Consider the following 7,363-nt stretch of genomic DNA (forward strand, 5'->3'; position numbering starts at 1 on the left):
TTCAAATCACATTTAATCTCAAAATAAAATTAGACTTATACACTTGAAATTTAGTTTACAAGATTGAAATACAAAAAATGACATCAAATGAATAACTAAACAAAATATACCAAAGAAAGTTGTTATACCCATAAAGTGGTAGCACTACAAATTAAATTTTATTATTGTCTTGCTTTTTTCAACAACAAAAAAATAAAAAATAAAAACCATTTCCTCTATAGTTGGCTTTTGGATTGGCTATAACAATATCAATCACTTTGTATAAGCCTAATATATTCATTGAATTTACCCATGTGTTAGTTACTTTGGGTAATGTGGAATATATATTAATTACCCCATATGAAAAAAAATACAAGCGAGACAAAGGACTAAGCTCCAATTTAGTTAAGGGCAAATAAGGTGGTTAACCTTCATATCATTTTGAGGGACAAACCTTTGAGTTGAGGTCGTGGTTGAACTCAAAATCACTTATTTTAGGTCATGGAAAAATAGGATTTTTGTTTTTGGTCAATTTACATTATTCTTTAGTAGTTGCATTTGAAAAGAAACAAGAAATATGTGATTGAAAACTTTGAGATGCATTTCAACTTTTCATCAAACGTGGCTTATTACAAGAGTAGAATCGAAACATGTTCACATTCACCCACAAATGACCTACTTATAGATTTCGCCTAACACAATTATGATATACTAATTTACTTTGCTTATTAATCAAAGCTTCCTGGGGTTTAAATTTTTTAAACGCACTAAGGGCCAAACCGAGGAGTCTGTTGCATTTTAAACCTATGCTTATGATAATGCGGCAACAGTCGTCATCCGGCTGCACGGACGGATTAAATATATAATGATAGACTTGTAAGCCACAACCAGGGCTCAAATTCCACATGCAATGAAGCACCCTGATATAGAAACTAGGAGAGGGCTCAGGGGGTATGATTTCACCGTACCATGGAACATCCTTACTATTTGTATTCCTTGGATCCATGGCCATGACATTGCAAGTGAGGAGAAAAGCCACCAATGTTGGAATTAAACATGCTACTCTTGCCATTCCTCAATTATTTCAACTCAATATAATATTCCTTGAGTTATTTGAGAACAAATCTATAGAATGTAGGTATATATATACATAGAAAGAGAGAGAGGGGGGAGGAAAGGTGAATTAATATCCTTATATGTTATGCTTTGTATTTATTCATGAAAATGGAAGTTTTATTTTTTATTAATGTACATTATAATTGAGGGATGTTACAACAATTAACGGACTATATTTGCATTATATTTGAGGCATAAGTTACCTTGACAAGTATTGAATATATTATGATAAGGTAATTAGTAATTTTTCTTCCCAAGTTATTTGGATTTTTTTTTATTCGGATTTTTTTATTTTTTTCAAAAACATTATTTGTTATTTTTAGAAAATGTTTTAAATTTATTTGTAAAAATTTATTATTTATTTATTTATATAATTAATTAATTTTGATTTAGAGTTGTCATTTATTTTATTTTATAAATGGGGAAAATCAGGATAATGTATAATGGAATAAAAATATTTCAAAAAAATAAGACTAACTTTTTAATTTTTGAATTCAAAAAGATTAAAATATATTTTATTTAACATGGAGACTGACCATTAAAAATGACATTTGTGACCTTTTATTTAATAAGAAAACTTTTACTTTATAAAATCAAAATATCACATAAGCAAAAGATTGAATTCTATAAAAATAAAATACGGCATAAGCATATAAATTATCAATAAATTAATTAATAAAAAAAATTATCTATAAATTTTTCTACGAAATTATAACTTCTCTTTTTATCAACTGTCTTAAGAAATCAACCCCTCTAAAATATTCTTACTTTAATTTTCACCTCAGATGCTAGTTTACTTTTTTAAGGCTATGTTTGGTTCTTGGAAAATAATAAGGAAAGAAAAAAAAATGTCAAGAAAAATGTTCTTATATTTGGTTTAATTATAGAAAATATAAAGGAAAATCAAATATAATTAAAATTAATTTAAAATTTATATCTTTTTAAATGATTTAATCTTGTTATAATAAAGAGAAATAAGTAAAATGAGTTTGAAAAAACATATAAAAATAATTTATTAAATTTAAACCTTTTTTCATTTTCTTTCACTTTATTTTTCTCTTTACTTCTTCTATATGTTTTTTTTACTTTGCATTTTCCCTCAGATTTTTCAGGAACCAAACATAACCTAAAAATTCTTATTTATTGTTTAAGTTGATCTTTTAAATCAAATCACTTAGGGTCTGTTTGATTGCTGTTTTTGAAAACTGTTCTGGAAAATAGTTTTTAAGAACAGTTTTTTGTATTTTCAGAAAAAAAAAAAAAAAAAATTCTTTTAGGAACTGAATTCTGGAAAACAGTTTTTGCTATAAAAAAACATGTTTTATTGAGTTAATAAAAAAGTTTTTTAGAATAAGTAAAACAAAAAACATGTTTTAAAGTTATTTTTTAATTAATAAAGTGTTTTCTTATATTAACTTGATATTATAAATATATAAATAATTTTCATATGCATAATTCATTTAAATTAAAAAAAAATTCTTTCATTTTGAAATTTTTGTACTAGTTATAATTTTCTTAAACAAATGATGATTTTGTAACTATGTGTAAGTATATTAATTTCAATAATTTAAAGAAGAAGAAAGAGTTTGCAGGTGGGGGTGGGTGTGGTGGTTAGGTGAAGCTCACCTTTGTGGAAACACAAAAAACAACTAGGAAAACACAAAAAGAAGAAAGAGAAATCTTTCCCCAAACAAGTTTTTTGTGTTTTTTATTTTCAAGAATAGAAAACAATTTCTGAAAACAGGAACCAAACAAACCCTTAATTTTTACTACTTTATGTTTTTATTTTTTTTAGAGGTTTAAGTCATGTATTTTTTTTAACTTATTCTCTTCCCTTTTTATTTTTTTTTTATTTTTTTTTTATTTTTTAGTTTTTTTCACTAGCGAAATAAAACGGAACTTTCCTCCTAAGAAACCTCCAAAAGAATTAAACAAACCATGTAAATTCTATACACTTAAAAAAAATAATATAGGTTTAAGAAAAACCTTAAAAAATAATTAGAAATGAATACACAAAATAAAATATAGAACACAAACCCTAGTCCATTTTACAATGAGAGATATTCTATCATTATTTTAAAAAATAATAATTAGTATACTAATATAAAATAATTTTTTTTTCTTTTTTTGAAAATATAACAATTGTGCCTCATTTTTTTTTTAAATATTTTTATTTTATTACAGCTTATCCCAATTTTTTCAAATAAATAACTCAAAAATATGGATGACTAAATGGATGAAGTTAGTGGATGAATGGGCAACCTAGGTTTAGTGATAATCCTACTCTATACAAAATTTATTGGCAACTACTTCTATTGAAAAATTGTTAAAGTAAATAAATAAGTAAATGGATAAATAGTTATACAAATAAATAAATAAATGAGTTATAGATAAATAAATAAGCAAAGTAATAAATGGATAGATATAGATTACTTCTCATAGAAAGAAAAAAAGATATTTTATTAACATGGTTTATAAATAAATGAGTATATATATATAGAGAGAGAGAGAGATTCACCTTATTTACATATTCCTTTTAAAACATTAATCTTATTAACATGACAATTTAAATTTTTTTAATATATTTATAATATCCTCTTTATTTTCTTTTCGCACATGCTTTTTTGTTTTTTTTTTTCTTCTCTCATTTTTTTTTCTTCTGAACGAGTCCTAAGCCAAAATCATTTTTCCATATCTTGTTTGTTAACAAGAATACACATTTTTTTTTTTAATCTCACATGAATATATTTTAGGGTTTAGGATTGATATAAATTTTGACAACTATATGTTGTAAAGATAGTTAAGAAAATGTCTAAAAATAATTTTGAAGTGTTTCAAAAGTAAAAAACTTAGAAAAAAATGGAAGAGAAATGAGAAAAAAAAAAACAAAAAACAATTTCCTTATGTCCATGTCTGTAAGACCCAAATGATTCTTACAACTTTAAAACATGTTTATAAAATTAAAAGGAACCAAACATGTACATACCGTTGTTGAATGTGGAATATCATATAGTGCAAAAGATAAATGGTCAAAAGTATCATTTTTTTTTTTGTATTTATTTTTTAAATAACCATTTTTTAATAATATTTTTAGGTCATTTTCAGTATTGGTCAAAATGATGGTCATGTTGGAAGGTGAATTGAAGTTTTAGTTGACTTTGAATTTTCTAGCTGACACTAGTAAAACTCATGTGGGTTATGTTTGGTTCTTGAAAACTACTTTGAAAAGAAAAAAATCGAAGAAAAATAATTTTCTCATGTTTGATTTTATTATAAAATACATGAAATTAAGTCAAATATAATTAAAATTATTAAGAAATTTATATATTTTAAAATTATTTAATTTTTATATAAAAGAATTAAATAAATTAAAAGAGTTTGAAATAGTATATAAAAATAGTTTATTCACCTTAAATTTATTTTTTTATTTTTCTTTACCATTTTTCATTTTATTTTTCTTCTCTATTTTCTTTCTTTCGCATTTCCATCCAACTTTCCAAGAATCGAACATAGTCATAGATATAAAAGCATTGTTATAAAAAAAATAGTGAATCATCAAAATATCATAATACTACTCATAATGAATCATCAAGATAATTAGTGTATTGAAACCATAAAACTGCGTGAGAAAATAAAGGTTAATCTTTAAAAGAGAAAAACACCCAAGATGAGGGGTGAATTGAGATTAAAAAAAATCTTTTTAAATACAACAAATTTAAGTATAAGAGGAATAAATAAAAAGAGATAAAGTTAGAGAATTCAAACTCAGATTTTATAGTGGTTCGACACTTCCTTACCACATCCACTCTCCTCAAGCTCCTAACCGAATGAGAGTTCTACTAACTTGAAACTTCAACCAAACTTCTAATCACCTTTACACTTGGATTCTGGTTCCAATGGGCTCTTACACAATCTCTTTAAGTTTCAACTCACTTAAAGACTTTAATACTCAATTAGCAAGTATGAATCTCTTAACCTAGCTCAACAAAGACTCAATACAACTCAAGGTTAGGATGAATCATAAAGGTGCACTAATGATATGCAAATGGAGATTTAATGCATAAAGAAAAGAATGAAAGCTTTTAAGGTAAAAATAACTGGGTAGACAACTAAATGCAGGTGTTCTCTTGCTCATAAATGAAGTGGAACTCTCTATTTATAGGTTTCTAACATCGGGAGCCAAGAAAACCAAAAAGCAGCCTCAACCGGTCGAGTTGGGGGTCGACCGGTTTACTAACCGTTGGAGCATTTAATGCTTGACAGGTGACTGTTATCCTCAATCGAACCTCGATTTGACCTCGACCAGGAAGGCAGATCCCTCGACCGAAAAGGAAAGACTATTGGAAGATAGAGTGTTTTTTCCACTTCTCGACCGGACCTTGATCGGGAAGAGGGAATCGGTCGACCGATACCCTGACCGGTTGAGCCGGTTGGCTAGTGCCTCGAGCAGTTCACCATTTTTTGCTTAAAAACCTATCATTTTATGTTCTTTTCTCTTCTAACACTTAGGCAAGGTCTTTAGGTAAATTAATATGCCAATTTTGAAGTGATTTGCCTAAAGTTCATTTGATAAACTCGTGTTTTGATGGAAATGTAACTTTTAAGAATAAACCGATTTTTTCAAATATGCATGAAATGATATGTAAATCCTAAGTGCACCCATGCATTTATCTTACATATGTTTCTTATGATTAAAGGTCTTCCAAAAGTCTTGATCTTGCATTCATTAGATCATTTGATAAATTTTCAAATTAATACTTGAAATTTTTAATAATTCAAACTAATTAGTAACTTAACCATTGTTTGTTATTATCAAAACATGATTAGGAGAACCCTTGGACTAACATTATGCAAATATCTTCTATAATCGGTACAAATATTTTATACATATATGTATAAATTTATAAATAATATTTTTTTAATGGGTTGATATGAAATCCAAATAAATTAAATGAAGATCAACATACCTTTTAAATTGGGTTGCCACATGTATTTACCCATCTTAATTAAAAACAAAAAAAAAATACTTTATACAATGTATATTACCCCCTTTATTTCAATTTTTTTAAAAAATATTATTATTATTATTATTTTACCCATTAATTTATAAATTGATTAAAAAAATTCAATTTATAAACATAACAATATTTTTTTATCCATTATATTTAATAAATATACTTCTATAAAGGTAATTGCTATTTTTATTTACAAATATTATTCTATTTTCAAAAATTACAATTAACTTGATTCCTATTAAGGTAAAATACACCTAAGATTAAAAAAAAAAATGAATAAAATAATCACCTACCACCAAACACCAACGTCTAAGTATGGAAAGAAGACTTTTGAATATCGAAGTCAACGTAATTATTGAAAAAAAAAGTCCAAAAAATTCCCGTCCATAGAAAACCCGCACTACAAGCATTCTCCAACTGAAACCGTCAGCAGTCAGCACATTAAAGCGGCTTTATCATCTTTATACATTTATTATTTATTATTTTATTTATCTATTTATTTATTTATTACCTACACATTCATTTATTATTCCTGAATAGGGTATTTTCGTCATTTCAATCTTAATAAGACCCCTTACCTTAAATAGTTGTTCTCCTACCTATGTTTTAAAATAAATATATTATCAAATTAATTATAATATTATTATAATAACAAAATTTGCTTTAAATTTTATTTTAATATTATTAAATAAATTTTTAATAAAATAAAATGAAGGTTATTTTGATTTAAAAATAATTAATAACAAGTTTTTTAAATAAAATAATTTAGTGTCCGTTTGGATACTTTTTTATTTTTAAAATAAAGAAAAAAAATTATAATATAAAATAGAATAATTTATATAAAAAAATTAGATGTTTATTTTATATTTTTAAAAAATCACTTTCAAAAATTTTAAAATTTAATAATAGTTTGATATTTTTTATAAACATTTTTTAAAATCATTATTTTTTTAATCTAAGTTATTAATTTTTATTTTTATTTTAAAAGATTATAAATAACCAAGGAATAAATAAAAATATGATAAATCTTTATCTATATTTCATATTTAATTACCTTTTTACATTTGTATCATCAGGTGAAAACAATTAATATGTTTCGGAAACGTCTTATTTTTAAAATAATTGGTCAGAAGAATTCCGATTTCTTTCAAAATATTTTATTTTTATATTAAAGTTTTAATGAAAAATACAGTTTAATTAATATGTATTATTAACAATTTAAAATAATTTTTTTGGCTTATTGCAATTATTGT

Source organism: Vitis riparia, chromosome 8, assembly GCF_004353265.1.
Source record: "Vitis riparia cultivar Riparia Gloire de Montpellier isolate 1030 chromosome 8, EGFV_Vit.rip_1.0, whole genome shotgun sequence".
In the NCBI taxonomy this organism is placed as follows: Eukaryota; Viridiplantae; Streptophyta; class Magnoliopsida; order Vitales; family Vitaceae; genus Vitis; species Vitis riparia.